Source organism: Lissotriton vulgaris, chromosome 3_1 (genome assembly GCF_964263255.1).
Source record: "Lissotriton vulgaris chromosome 3_1, aLisVul1.2, whole genome shotgun sequence".
Taxonomy (NCBI): Eukaryota; Metazoa; Chordata; class Amphibia; order Caudata; family Salamandridae; genus Lissotriton; species Lissotriton vulgaris.
The window spans coordinates 470,604,095-470,620,071 of record NC_141689.1 but is presented as its reverse complement, the minus strand read 5'-3'; the positions used below and the strand labels follow the sequence as shown (position 1 = coordinate 470,620,071).

At 45.6% G+C, this 15,977-nt stretch overlaps 1 protein-coding gene across 1 annotated transcript in view; it reads left to right on the top strand.

The window, feature by feature from the left end:
- Positions 1-15,977, top strand: part of ADAMTS6 (ADAM metallopeptidase with thrombospondin type 1 motif 6) — a 1,724,075-nt gene that overhangs the window by 1,151,532 nt on the left and 556,566 nt on the right. The gene's annotated exons all lie outside the window — the stretch shown is intronic.

Sequence of the window (15,977 nt, the reverse complement as noted above, 5' to 3'; positions counted from 1 at the left end):
TTCCGTTTCTTTTTTTTAACTCTCAGGATGCCAGTCCGACAGTGGCATGAGGATGCCAATCCATCATTTCAGTTTGTCCTTGAGCCCCCGGAAATATCTGCAAGTACTCGGTAAAATGATAATGTTTAAATTAAACAGCTCTTACAATTACTTTTGAATGTGTCAAGCTACACTACTCTCTTTGGTAAAATGACACTGCATCACGTACAATGCTTTGTGTGCGCAATGACTAGCAGAGATTCTGCAACAGACGCAGCAAGGATATTATGTTGTTAGTTTCAGCAGCTTCAAGGATTCTTTCGTTGGTGTTGCAAATATTTACCCTCATAAAGAAGCAGACGCCGTGCCCTGCTCATCGATTGCTCTGAAAGAGCAGGACACATGTTATAGTTCCAAGGCGCACTTTATTTTCCATCACAAAACCCTTCTACAGTAGGATTAACCTCCATTTGAAGGTGCAGGAAAGACAAACAGGATACCATATCCGATGGCTGCTAAGGACAAAAGCACCTGGGAGCGAGGTCAGATGTCACCACATGAAGCTTCCGGTTCTTAAGCTCCCAATAGCATACAGTAGCTGCACTGGCCTCAGGTCTGACCTTTGCGGGACGGGGCTCACTGAGTGTTTTCATGACGATTTATTGAAAACAGATGTTCTTCAGAATAATGGTGGAGGTATTTCAAATACACAATCAGGACCCAGATGAGGAGTCGGATTACTGTTGCCCTAAGGAGGGGAGTGTTGATAGCTCCTATTACATTTGTTTGGAACTGCTTGGCGCTAGAGGAATTACTTGTTATGTTATTTTGAAATGTATAGCGCGCTAATTACCCGAGAGGGTATCCTTGCGCTTCGGCTGAGCTCCGTTCCAATCTAAAAATGCTTCGCTGCCAGACGTGGCATGCCATCCCAAACCAAATCACAGCAGACTTCATATCTAATTGATAAATGTAAAGTATCTGTAGACAGTCATAGTGGTAGATGGGGTCTCGCCATGTGTAATCATCTCTCAATCACATTGTGTGATCCTAGGCAAACAGCTTTATTAATTTTAATTGTGTGCACTTTGAATGAGAATAATTCCCCGCACTGTGCTATTGTGAAATTAAAGAAAGACATTTACGTTTATATTAGTATGTCCTACTGACTATAGTTTGGGCTCTTTAAGAGCTATGTAAGCAAGCAAATGGAAATGATAAAACAGAGACACATAACCCTACTGATATCCCACAATAGACAACAAAAGCAATACTGTGGTGTTGGATACATGACCCATATCTACATCTATATTTTGAACTAACATTCTAAGTTTATATTCAGATGAGAGAAGGCGCTGCACTATTATGGTAAGTAAAATATGTTGTCATCTGCCCTCTCCCTCTCTGATTACTTGTAATGTGCCGTCTCCATTGGGCAATGAGGGACCAATTCACTACAGATGTCCACAGTGTACATTAGGCCGCATAATTTGCATTTTTCATTGTGAATGGGCACTGTACTCTGGCAAATATGTGACTCATGAACTTCACTTTGTTTCAAAGCTTTATCTACCACAGGTAAAGCTAAGTAGGTGATTAAGAAAGGAGCCAGCTCCCATTTTTTGTTGCTTCCAAACAAAAGCATGTTGGTCCAGTTGAATGTTGTGGGATGGACTGGCTAGCTCATAGGGTGTACTGGGAGACTTGATTGCAAAGCCCTGCACAGATCAGCCTGCTATGGTCTGCTGTGATTCTACAATGCAGCGTGAGTAAAAACGTCTGCATCAGCAAAAATGGAAATACAGCTTTGGTTAAGACAAACTGATTTAGAAACAGTGTTTATCATTTCAGAATCACGTCACAGCATCGCTTCTGCAGAGGTATGATAACAATGGCGCTGCCAAGTTTTTCCTGGCTAGGTGCTCTTAGGTAAAGAATGCTAGATTAAGTTACTCCTGAAGAGTGTCCAACTTCTCTGGTAAGTGCATCTGTGAAACAGAGCCGTTTTCTTCAGCTTTTTGTGCGCCATCCCTCGGTTATCTATCCACATGATGTCGAGTGAAGAGGCTGAGCTTTTCCAGGAGCAAGTTCACAGCTGAAAATGTGCAGATTCACAGCCTATGTTTGTATCTTGGAACTTGGATAGACTTGGTCCTTGAAAGGCTGCAGGTTTCAGTGTGCTTTGAGATGAGGATAGAAAAGATATATTTGCTGCTGCACTTTTCAGTGAATGTCTCTATTCCCCACTGTTGCTCTTCTTAACCTTAAGGTTGCTTGGTTTTACCGCCTGAGTGAGCATCATTAATTTCCCTACATAAGTCTCATAGCCTGTGTCTCCCTTAAAGTTCCTATCACTCAGCTCACTCTTGTACAAATCGTTCTTCTTCACTAAAAAGCAGTACAAATTCTATGCACCAAATAGTCATTGTTTTGGCACAACCATTTATGCCCCAATTGCTTTGAATAATGGTAATCTGTGAGAAAGGGATTTATGCCAAGAGGTGCTGGTGGCAGATATTGAGTACCGTGCTATGCTTAGCAAGTCTTAATAGTAAGTGTTAGAAGGTGGTTCTGACACTAGGGGCTGCCCGTATTTTTCACTTTTGAGCACCTAATTGTTGAGCTTTTACTGTGGGGGAGCCTCATAATCTGGGACTCACCTACAGTGAACTCATAATGAAGGAGACTTCATGGAGATTTTACTGGTGTCCCCCTGGCTTGACTAGGCCGCTGCGCAGCAGCTGGAGTATGGGGCACCAGGCTGTTTACATGCAGACACATGTGTACATGCGTGTGCACACGGGTAGGGGCTGCGCAGGGAAGATTCCTAGCGTGCACACTCCAGGAGGTACAAATTGAATGGTGTGGCAGGATTTATGCAGAAGTGTGTGGTGACATGGAATAGGCTTTATGCACTGGAAGGAAACATGCCAGGGAAAGTCAGTGTGTTTTACTGTGTTTTTCAATTCATTATTCCCTTATGGAGGGGGGGGCCTGGCTAGAATGACTTCCACAAGGCCTACAGATTCCAGACACGCATGAAAGTCCAGTGTAGCGGATGTGAAAAGAAGTATTCTGCAGAGTTCAAAGCCATATTTGTACTGCTTTTGGGTCGTCCAGAAATGTCATATTTCTCTGAGTCCCTGGCTGGGGTCTGGCCCTGGCAAGTTAGATTTATGCCCTTTCTTCCCTGAGCGAAGATCTTCCCTCCAAGGAAGGGAGATAGGTGGAGCTACAAGCCAATCCATCAACCGCTGTTGCTGGGTGCCAGGCACCATCTTGAACCATGGTGAAGGCAGCACTGGGGGAAGGGGAGCCATGTGGCCAGAGACACTGGATGACTCCATTTTGAACAACCCAGAGACTGGACAAGAAGGAGGGAGCAGGGGCATGGAAGTGATGTGTCGCTGTTTGATAGGACACAAAGAGACTTCCTGCCAGCACCCTACTCAACTTTTAAAAAGTACTTGCACAGGAAGAGAAGGTCTCTCTGGGGTGTGGTCTGCTGAGGCGGAAGGTGCTGGAGCCTGGCAATAGGCAGTTGGAAGGCGGAACCCCCAGACTGCCCCCAAGGCCCCTAACAGCTCCAGAAGAAGAGCCCAGGACCGGTGTGCAGAAGCAGGGGCCTCTGCGCAGGGAGAAGAGAGGCGCAGGGAGCTAGTGAAGACCGCTCCTTGCAGAATGCCCCCTCTTGGAGATCCGGAGGGCGAAGGAGAGTGCTCCCAGTGGCTGGGGGGCACCACCAGGAACAAGAAGACGTGAAAATGGGGCAGATCGGACCCCCAGGGGCTGAGATAAGGCCCCCAGAAGGTAGGGGCCCTTTAACCCCTAAGAAGACCGATGACGAAGGGCGTGGGGCTCCACCGCAGGTCTCAAAGATGCCCCCGGGGTAGGTCAGGTCCCTGGGCCTGCCCCCAAGGAGAAGTAAAGCAGGGGAGCGCCGTTGCGCTCCCCATGAAGGTGCCCTGCAGGGGGTCCAGGAGCCCACCCTGGCCCCCACCAAAGACGGAGGCCGGGGAGCGGCGTCGCGCTCGCCATGAAAATGCCCCCACGGGGTGCCAGGAGCGCACCGTGGCCCCGATGAAAATGGCGATGGGGCGCGCCGTCGCGTGACCCCCTGCAGAGGAGGAGGGGCCTGGGACCCCATCCCCCTACCCCGAAGTGCCGTCGCACTCCCCTGAAGACCCGCGGAAGTGGGGAAGCTGACTCACGTCTGCCCGCCGGAGTGGGCAGACCAGAAGAGGACTGCCAGCTCCCGCAGCAGTACAGGAGAGTGCTGGCCGCGCGGGGAGCCGGTGGGGGCAGCCGTGGGTAGGCTTCCCGGGCTGCCCTCCAATGAGGAAGACTTGCGGGTGTCATGGCTGGGACCAGAGGCCCCGAGGAAGACATTCAGCTGTACGAGAGGCCCGGGTGGGACCTGGCCCTGGAAAAGAGGAGGAGCGGCTGGGGGTGGGTTCCCAGAGCCGTCTGCGCTCACCTGGGGGTCTGGGTGGGATCAGCCCCCCACCGAGGCCCCAGAAAGCAGCGAAGAGCCAGTGGGGCTCTCCCCGGCACAGCGGGAGAGCCGCTCATCTGTTATTCAGCAGCAGGATCTTGAAGCGCCCCATAATGCCTTGCAAGGCATGGGGAATGGATTGTTTTTGGCATTTTGGTGGGCCCTAGAGAAGAGGGGTCATCCTTGAGTGTGAAAAGGGGCTGTGGAAGCTGCTGGAGAAGCGCAGTCTCGTCCCCAGCACAAAGATAAGTTCCACCCTAAGTTTCTTGAGATTTTAAAAGGAATAACCCCTCAACGCTTAGCGAAAATTGCATCACCTCCTAGGCTGGAACTTTTTGTTCTACAGCTGGAAGTGCATTGAGAAGTGCATTAAAGATTGAAGAGCTGAGTTGGAGATGTCTTGAGAAGGGCATCCACTGGAGGTGAAATGGTGTAATTACATTGAAAGGCATTTACTCATAGTTATTTCTTTTGGAAGGACTGAATTTCACAGTTTGTAAGGTGATGTCATAAGCAAGATTTAAGTGGCTAGACACTCCTGCTAGGGTGTCTGACTGTATATACTGAATCCTGTGATCATCTGTGATGCCTTTAGGGGCTGTAAATGCAATGCATTTTAAATGATATCCAAATGTTATGAGTACTGTCATTCTAAAGTGTGCGTAAACATGTATTCTTGCTGCTGCACTTAGGTGAAGAACCCAGACTGTTAGCGCTTAAGATGTAGAGGTGCATACTTTATGGTCAGTGGGAGATGCTCAGTCAGGGTCATGTGTCACCAAGGCAGGTGTACCCCTGTTTAATGCTTGTTGAGGTAATGGGGGGCACCACTGGGATAGTGCCAGTGCACAGGGCCCTCGCTCCAGGTTATGTTCAACTAATTGCATTGGGGGAAAGATGATGTGCATACATGGGAGTGGTGGTACCAGTCCCCACCACCCTGCGGGAGGGGTGGAGATGTTATCAAATGTCACAAAGTAATTCCAACAGCTTATGTTTATTTGTAAAGTGGTGCATAGTATTGACTATTGTGTGCGTTTAATAAATGTACTCTTACTTTTATAAAGCTAAGTACAGACTGGACAATCAATTATTGAGTGTTATTTCTGCGCACTTGCAAATGGCGATTACTAGCCCACATCACCTCTCCTGAGTAAGCCTCAGACTGCTCTGCAACGCTATCCTCTATGGGTCAGGTGCTAAAATTGGGTGTTTTGGTGCCCAGTGAAGGACAAATGTAGTCATGTTATTTGTGCAGGCCTCACAGATGCTGCCTCGTTTCCAACTGTAAGAGATTGTTTGCTCGGCTTTAAAGTAAGAACTGGGTATCCCTGTCTCTATAAACAGCTAACATAGGTTTTGTATAAATGTGCATGTGTTTGTAAACTGCGACAACTGTGCTCATGTAAACCGCACAGCTAGCCGAGATTGTGAGGCGAAGCTCTACTTGGCTTCGTCCAGGTCCCGCTCGAAGTCGAAATTGAAAAAGTGGACCCTGTCTTGCTCTCACTCCCGAGGTCATCCCAGAGACTGATCTTCCTCGCAACCTAAGTCTTTGGGTATGTTAAAGAAGAAGCACAAGAAGTCCAAGCAGGATTCAGCCCATTACCTCCATCCTTTGTAGACGGCCCAAGGGACTCAACATGGATCTCGGTTTTGCTCCCATTCCACTGAGGAACAAATTCCATTTCTGGTTTCAATGTACTCTTCTTTCCCGAGCCCATTTGCGACCTCACAGCAATTCAAAGCTTTGCATGAGGCTATGCTGCACATCTTTCCAAACATATAGGGGAATGCCCAAATAACCCTACAATACCTTGGCTTTAAAAATTCAAACTATTTACATGGTATCTTGTGATGATTAATTGCAAACTTACTTTCCACCACAGTAAAACATTAATTTAACACCAGGACATCAGCATCAATAACCCTGTATGGTCCTGATGAAAAGCTTGGGGAGCTTGAAACATGTCGACCGTCAAACACTGATTTAGCCCAATTAAAGGTTAAATAACTGTGTTACCCCATTTTAATATACCAAACTAGGAGCAGAATAAATTGTTGAGGCCCACTAGCACGGTATTTTTAATCACACATCCACTCCACCATCACAACACTTTACACCACACATAGCCTTTCACAAATATAGTGCTCCTGCGTAGTTCGCTAGTCGCAGCACGCCCCTTTTTGTAGAGAACTGGGATGGCCCCAATGATGAAGCATGTCACCGTGGGGAAACCCCGGTGAGTGAGGGGACTCTAGAAAGACATTTTTCTTTCTTTTTTTGGTAAACACTGACATAATTCATGCAGTAACCATACATACAAACTAGGTCTCTGGACCCATCACTATGGGTTACTGATCTTTTGATATATGTAACTGGAGGCCGACCTAGCTTTGTTCATCCTCCTTCTCCCCCTGTTTTTTGACTACTGTCTCTCCCAAAACACCAGTTACTCCTCCCTAACCCAATACCCTTTAGTAGTATTTCTGCCCCTTTTCCCACCCACTTCCATGTCCAATTCATATATATTACTAATATCTATACTTACATGTTTAGAGACTCTTCAGTCGAAGCAGAGAACTCTGCACATATAAGTACAGGCAAGCGTACACTTTTTAGTACATTTATTAGTATGTTTTGTGATTAGTACAAAAATTACTAAAAATTGTAGTTAGAGAATCAGGACCTAGGTTGGTTTATCTCCCTGGACTATCAACATATGAGAACTCTTCCTTTGCCACAGTAATTAGAACAATTGCGGAGGTCCTTGACCATTACCTCCCAACTATAGAGGTCAAAATTAATGTTCTCACAGAGGTCATCCAGCTTGGCCAGTCAACAACTAAACCTATTTTGCCCTTTTAATTTAGCACTTCGGCTAAACCATGCTGTGGCCCCTCAGTCAACGACAAGTCGCCATAGTAATGCATCTGCTACAGGCAACATAGGTTTTTTGACTCAGAATCCAACACAGGACAGCTTGGTGGTACAGGTGTCAAAAAGTAAACTATACCCTAATGTCTTTCCAATTACCCTGTGACAGGGAGCCAACATTTTTGACAAGCATATCTTCTTTGGGTAGTCTTACCCTGAGAGCAGTATATATGTGCTGTTTACTGGGGTGTTTTACCCATGTACTTTAAGACATGACGGGTGAGATCTTATCTGAGTGGCAGAAGATCTGCAACTTTCACTAGCCTAAACCATTCAGATGGTTGGCATACAGCCAAATTCCTCATCAGCCCAGCACTAGACACCTCAGACTGTCTTGCTAGGGTTACAGGAACTAACATAGAACTTCAATGCCACTCATAGTTGAGTTCCACAGGCTTCTCCAGGATTGTCCATGCATCATTAATGGACAAGCCTTTTCTCTGCTCCTGCCTCTTTGACAAAAAAGGCAATCTCAGCCATGGAACCTTTGAAATAAAGCAGAGCTACGGCTCATTCTGTTGGCCTTTTGGGCCTGACATAACAACAGCGCTAGCCCCCACTGCCCACACAACAGGCTTACCAGCCCTTTGAGGTCAAGGCTGTGAGTCCGGCAAACAATAGCCATCCAGTCAGCAAAATCATTCCTCCTAATCTTCTGATCCTCTGACAACGACCACAAAGTCTCTTTAGCATGCCCTTTGCGACACGCAGCCATCCAATGGGATTCACGATCAGGCACTTCCTGCATAGTTGGCAAACCACAGCTGCCAACTTCATGGACGCGCCTTTTGGGGGACCACCTGTCCATCTTAAACCAAGAAGTGCAGACTTTTTTGGACAAAGGAGCCATAGAGACAAAATCAGCCTCAGAAGTGGGCACTGGGTATTAGTCCAGATATTTCCTTGTGCTAAAGAAAGAAACAGGTGTCCACTCTTTTTTGGATGTTCGCCTTCTAAATGTCTTCCTGCACAAAGAAGAATTCAAAATGCTCATGATGGCCCAGGTTCTACCTACACTGGATCACAGAGAGAGGATGATGGGATTGGGCCTACAGGGCACCTATTTCCACATGCCTGTCATGCAGGCCCACATGGGCTCCATGCGATTTAAGGTGGGCCACAAGCACTTTCAGTTTGTCATGGTCCCTTTCGGCCTCAGCAGGGCCCCTGAGGTGTTCACACACTGATGGCTCTGTTGCTGCCCATCAGGAGGGAAGGGAGTACCAGTCTTCCCTTACTCAAAGATTGACTGTTAAAGGCGAGCTCACCACACTTCAGTCGCGGACCACCTTTAGACAATAGCAAACCTCTTGACATCTCTGGGAAACTCAGTTAACATTTGGAAGTCACACCTGACTCCTTCACTGAGGCTCCCCTTCATAAGAGTATACTGGATGTGGTACACTTTTGAGCCTTTCCTCCTGAACAACAAATCCAGGATATTCGGGCTGTGATCCCAATGCTTCAGCCTAGAACCTGGGTCTCAATGAGGATGGCTCTGAGGCTTCATTGCCCACTAGCCTCCTGCATCCTGCCTGCCGATCATGCTGCATAGCACTTCCGAGCTTTACAGTGGGGCCTGACAATTAATTGAGCCCAGCAGCAAGGGAACCTGTCAGATTCCATCTAGCTGTTGGAAGAGACTGAAAATGATCAGCAGTAATGGCTGCTTGGCTGCAATTAGACCAGTGTCAGACCTCTCTCCCTGCCCCACTCAGTTGACAGTGATGACGAATGTGTCACTACTGAGCAGAGGGGGTAATTTGGGGAAGATTGAGATCTGAGCTTTAATGTCTCCAGCAGCAACTCACCTCCACATTAACTTCCTGAAGTTGCAGATGATTCGCTTCACGTTGAAGGCCTTCCTGCCCACCAGCAAAGGGAGGTGGGTACAGTCTCTTCCACACAATACCACCACCATTTGGAATTGTAACAAGCAGAGCAGGGTGGCGTTCAGAGTCCTGTGCCAGAAGGCTCTTATACCTGGTGGTGCACCACGTGGTTGACTCTTAAAATGCCATGACGGACACACTCAGTAGGAGATGCCTAGTAGAGCACAAATGGCAATTATATCTGTAGGAGGCATGGAGCATCTCCCAACAGTGGGGAGAACACTGGCTAGATCTGTTCGCCACCTCCGAGAACATGCAATGTCAGCATTTTTGCATGCTGGAGTTCCCCAGAAAGCTCTCTCGTGGGGATGCATTCCCTATAGATGAGAGATTGGGACTCCTGTATGCCTTCACACCACTACCTTTTCTGCCCTGAGTTTGAAGAAGATCCGAAACGATTTGGCCCAAGTCATCAGAACGGCACCAGATTGGGCCAGGAGAGTGTGGTATCCAGAACATCTGGGGCTTAGCATCTGCCCTTCTATTAAGCTTCTGCTACGGGAGGATCTACTGTTACAGCAGCATGACAGGGTCTTACACCCAAGCCTGCCTAGTTTGCCCCTCTCTGCTTGGTGATTGAGTGGTGGCAGCTAAGTTATTTTGATCTCCCTCCCAAGGTCTTTGATGTCATCCTGGCGGCAAGGCACTGTTCCATGAAATCTGTATAGGCAGGGCGCTGGGTCAAGTTTGTGGTATGGTCTGGTACCAGCAGTTAGACTTGTTGCAATTGAAACTGTAGAATGTGTTTGCTTCATTTTCGGCCCAGCAAGCCTTTGGTGTTGGCACAGTTAAATGTTACCTGTCAGCATTTTCAGTCTTTGTGCATTTGCTGACCCAAAGGTCCTTGTTCAAATCACTGGTTGTGATGTGTTTTATAGAAGGGTTTCAGAATATGTTTCCACCAAACCCCTTTTTAATGCTGCAGTGGGACTTGAATTAAGGCATCATCTTTCTGATGTTTACCGCTTTTGAACTAATTCATAGTTGTTCATTGTGCCTGCTCACCCTAAAAATGGTCTTTCAGGTGGCCAAAACATCCACATGCTGAGTGAGTGAACTTCTGGACCTTTGGGTCCAGCCTCTGATGACTCGAGCTGCGTTCTGAAGGTGGTGATGCCTTTTCATGTCAGACAAGCTATCACTCTGCTGACCTTCTTTGCTCAGCCTCATCCCTCAAAAAATGAGGAAAGTATCAAGCAGCCACAAGGGCAACAGTATACATGATTACAATAGACTGTCTCAGCAGTCAGGACGTGGACATAGGCATTTTCCATGCTTGATTTTGTTTGAGCCATTCTACAGACCTACCACCTAGGAGGTTCTGCTTGCTTTCGGTATGTATTAACACAGTGAGGAATATGCTGTTAGAATTATCCATCAGAAGAACAAGTTACTTGCCTTCGGTAATGCTCTTCCTGGTGGATACTCTACCTAATCTCAAAATCCTCACCACACTCCCACCATCCGGTCTCTGCTATGTGCTCTTTTATTTAAAAGAGCCCATTGTAGGAATCTGCACACTGGTGCATTCAGTCTGATAATGGGCACCGCGTCTGAGGTAAGCATGGGCGAATTTTGCGAATTCGCGATCCGCGAATTTGCGGATTTGCAAATTCGCGAGCCGCAAAATTCGCGAATTTGTGCGAATTTGCGGATTTTTGTTTTTTTTGCGTGTTCGCAGGGTTTTTTGCGTGTTCGCGGGTTTTTTTGCATGTTCGCGGGGCTTTTTGCGTCTTCGTGAGCCGCTTGCATAGCGAAGTTACCCAAGCAGTCGTCTATGGGAGAGGGAGAGAGAGATAGATAGATAGATAGATAGATAGATAGATAGATAGATAGATAGATAGATAGATAGAGAGAAAGAGAGGGAAAGAGAGAGGGAGAGAGAGAACGAGAGAAAGAAAGAGAGGCCGGATCTCTGAAGGGCCAGATTCCTGAGTTGCCCCTACAGAACATACAGCTTTTTATTTTTAGCAAAATACATATGAAAATTGTGCTGTTAAGGTCTCTTTTAGTGTATTTGCCATCCTCTCCCTTCTTCCTGTTTTTTATATCTGTAAGTGCTTCCTGATGAGGTTTAATTCCTTGGACAGGTGCCTCGTTGCCTACTTGTAACTATTCTCTGACCCTGCTTCAAGGGTCAGAGCAGGGTCAGAGAATAGTTGCAAGTAGGCAACGAGGCGCCAGGAAGCAATTAGCAGCAGGTGTCTAAGTTGAAGTTAATTTGTTTGTAACCCTTTTGTAAAAGGTTACAAAGAAATTAGGTTCAACTTTTGCACCTGCTGCTGTAACCCTTGCTTGGCTGAAAATTCGTCCCCGCTGATTCGCGGATTTTACCGCGAGATTCGCGGATCGCGAAATCGCAGAAAATCCGCAAATTCGCCCGCGAAACGGATTTTACGCCCACCCTTAGTCTGAGGGCACGGAAGAGTTCATGAAAGAAACTGACATCAACGTGCATGGATGGCTTTTATATGCAACTTTTTTTTCTCACTTCTATTGTGGAATCTTGTCCAGGGAGAGTTGCACAGTGTCACCTGCTGGCACACAGTAGCACTTCTTTGGATTTTCATCTGGTCTTGCGCCTGAGGCTTATTCACAAGGTGAGTAATCTGCTGTTACAGTTATGTTATGTTGCGGTCAATTTAAAGAACGCACATCCACCAAACGGTTTAATGGTGCTAGATAACTTGTCAACTTCAACCCTCTTTAGCAGTAGGCCTGTAAAAAAAAGCAGTATTTTCAGTAGTTTCCTGAATGTGGCATAGTCTACCGAAGCCCTTAGTTCCAAAGACAGGCTATTCCATATACGAGGGGCAATGATGGCAAACCTACGCCTGCCGATCCTTTGTTTATTCCGAGGCGGAATTGTCAAGAGGTGCGAGTTACTAGATCTTAAAACTCTGATTGGACAGTATTTAATGATCTAGACTTCTCAAAGGGGGGTTGCTCAGGTACAGGGACTTAAAGATCATACAATATGCTTTATACATTGATCTCTGTACTACTGGGAGCCTATGAAGATCCATCCTTGCCTGGGAGATGTGGCAACGTTTGGGAAGGGTATAAATCAGCCAAACCACCTGATTTTCAATAAGCGGGAGCCTGCACTGGTGAAATTTAGTGTGGCCCAAGTAAATTTTGTTACCATAGTCTAATCTAAACTTGTCTAGAGCTATGATTACTTGGATCAGAGCCTCCTTAGGGAGGAGTTTTTTAATCTTTTTTATGCGACGTAGCTGGCTAAAGCAAGAAGAGGTCACAGCTCCTACATGCTGCTTAAAAGAAAGTTCAGCATCTATTATGACACCCAAGCTTTTTATAGCTTTTTTGGGTGTATAGGGAGAACCCATCTCATTAGGCCAGAACAAAGGATACCAATAATTTACCTTACTTTTTGGAAGAATTATCACAGTCTTACAGGGATTCAGTTTCAGATGATTGCTGTTCATCCAGTCTTGAATGAACCGCATAGTATCCTGAAACAAGTGGCGAGATGAAGGGCAATCATTAATCGTAAATAATAGTTTCATGTCATCTATATAGTTGAAGATGTTAATTTCTTTATGTTTGAAGGCATCAATAAAAGGGCAGATATAGATGTTAAAAAGATAAGGAGGCAGCGAGGAACCTTGAGGAACTCCGCAGTTCAATTGCACCTCTTTGGACGAATATGGAGGTAGCCTGACTGATTGAGATCTGTCCCCAAAAAGGATAGAAGCCAGTTCAGTGCAGAACCCCGGAAACCTTCCGTCCCTGATCCGGTCGGACAAAATACTATTGTCGACTGTATCGAAGGCTGCAGACAGGTCCAATAACAGCAGTACCTGGGTGTTGCCGCTATCTACCTCTTTTTGCATGTCGTCAATGACCGACATGATTACTGCTTCAGTAGAGTGTGCTGGTTGAAATCCTGCTTGTGCAGGGTCCAAGAAGCCTGAGTTTTTGCTATATAGACATAGATGACGTGCTATATGGGCCAGAGTAGTTCGGCAAAAAGGGTAAAAGAGAAATTGGCCGGACGTTTTTCATATCTGTGGGGTCAGCCCCAGCTTTCTTTATAATTGGAGCAATAATCGCTTTCTTAAAGGTTCGAGGAACCCCCCCTATGTTGACAGAATAGTTAAGAAAAGACAGTATCTGCTCAGGCAACCAAGTACATACTTCTTTCAAGACCTTCGGAGGAGAGATGTCAGTAGGAGATCCAGACTTAACCTTAGAATTATCCATCAGAAGAAGAAGTTACCTTTAGTAACGCTATTTGTGGTGGATGCTCTATTTAACCGTAGAGTTTTCACCTAAATCCCACCTCCCCATTGTGTGGCATGGGCTCTTGTATCTAAAAGATTGCAATCTAGGAAACTACACACTGGTTTGTTCAATCTGCTGAAAGCCTTTGCGTCTCAGGGTGCAGAACAGTTCATGAAAGAAACTGACGTTTACAAACCTGGGCTGCGCTTATATACAGCTCCATTCCGTAGCAAAATGGCATCCATGCAGAGTCGTACAGCTCCACCTGCTAGTGTGCAAGAGCACTGCTTTGAATTTTCCATATCCAGTCTGGTGCCTGGGGATATTCACAACCTGAGGAATCTGTGGTATGATAAAGTATTCCCCAGAAAGAGAGTTATCGAAGGTAAGACAAAGAGTCTGGATGGACTGTAGCAAATGAATAACATCTTCCTTAATCTTCACTCTATTCTACTTCATTGACTTGAGCTACATTTCGCCTCCTCCTGAATTGTACTCATTGCCTTGATCCTTTTGGCGCTTCCCCTGTGCACAATTGCTTTGGTCATTTTAATGGGCCTCAGTCCAGTCTAGCACAATGCCTTAGCCCAGCTCCTGGACTTTCCCTCCTTGCTATCACATTGCCTTGATCATCTTTAGGGGTTTCTCCTCCATTCTCCACTTTCCCATGTTGTCGGGACTCTTCTTCTGGGCTTTCCCCCTACTCTACCCTGCTGTGTTGCCATGACCCTCTTGTAGGACTTGCTGTCCTCTAGACCCCATTACTGTTGCCCTATTTACAGTCTTCCTGTCTTGACCCTCTTGTCTTGACCATCGTCTTGAGCTGCCAGAAACAGGATTACTAAATAACATATGTTGGCTGGAAATTAAGAAACAATATGACCAACAGGATCCAAACTCTTGGGGTGACTACTTGCGAACAGCCCTGGAAACTCTAAACACCGAGGAGATTTGGAACAGCCACTTGGAACGAGCATCATTTAACAAAATTTGCCAACTGAATGCAAAGGCCCTATCCTTGGTAGAAGATAAAAGGAGTTTGGCCAAACGCCGTCATGCAAGGACCGTAATAAATTCATATAAAAGATTAAAACCGCAACCTTATCTTGAAGCACACTTCCGGTTATCTCTAAAAATAAAATTTATGGCATTCGGATTGGGCGATCATTGCTCAAAAGACTTGATTCCGACGTGGAAAAATAAACAGCAAGAAACGTCATGCCGACTATGTGGGTACCACACAGAAAATCTGTACCATCTAATGTGCATGTGCGAGACAGTAAAAGAGGAAAGAAGAACTTTGTTGAAATCAGTTCTAAACTCCCTACAAATTCGCATCTGCAGGCAGTCACAAGCTGGATGGGTGCTGCTTCGAACATTTTTATATGCCGCGGTGTAAAATTCATGACCCTAGTAGAGACTCTACTCTTAAAAGTTGAATGAGTTTAAGACAGGGGTCTGGAAAGTAAGCGTTTTTTAGAAATATAAATATTTTAAGAATATGAGTTTTATTTTTTATACTTGATTGCTATTGTATATGTATACTTTATGGTTGTGATAAACCAAATAAAGTTAAATTTGACTGACTAGCTGTTGTTGTAACCATTGCTAACATAGGAGCATAGTAAACCATAATGAGGTTAAATTGAGAAATCTGTGAGGCATTGGCAAATGATGGTAATAGAACCCAACAGTGGAAATGAGAACAACAGTAAAGGATATCAGAAGTTGGAACTAGTGGTTTTCTTTATATTTAGAAATAGTCTATCTATAGCTTCATTTCCGCCCTACACAACATCAATACATAGCAATATTAAATTATTTGCATTTTGCTAGTCATATAATATATTCACTGTATTATGCATGCAATTATGCCTTCAGACTACATTCTACCTTGCTGAACTTCTAAGGACTAAGTTGCTGACAACAGAACCAGGAGAAATGGGTTTAAATCCTTGCTTCGCCAGTTAATCAAACATGGCTTATCCTCTACAGATTACTTCTTTTTCCGTATTCCTCAGTTTCTTCTGATCACAGTTTTTGAACCAGTTTGAAACTGACCAAACGGTAGTCAAATCTATGGACTATTTTAAAAAAACTAGATTGTACTGTATAAACTAGTGACAATTCCTTGTGCTGCTTTGCCATATGCTTTCCACCCCACTCAACCCCTATCAGCACATATCAACATGGGTTTGGTGTTGTCTTTGATCGATTGGTCCAAGTGAGTACCGGCGTTCCCTGAGCCCATAAGAATGCTGGATAAGTCCTAAGTACGTGTTCATCGGCGATGTCCTTACTCAATGATTGTTCCCTGTCAGTGTGGGCCATTTCGTAATGCTTTGTTTCTTTGATGATGCACATTCGCAGGAATGTAAATATACTCGAAAATGTTATTCTGATCAACTTGCTTCTTCTGCCTTCT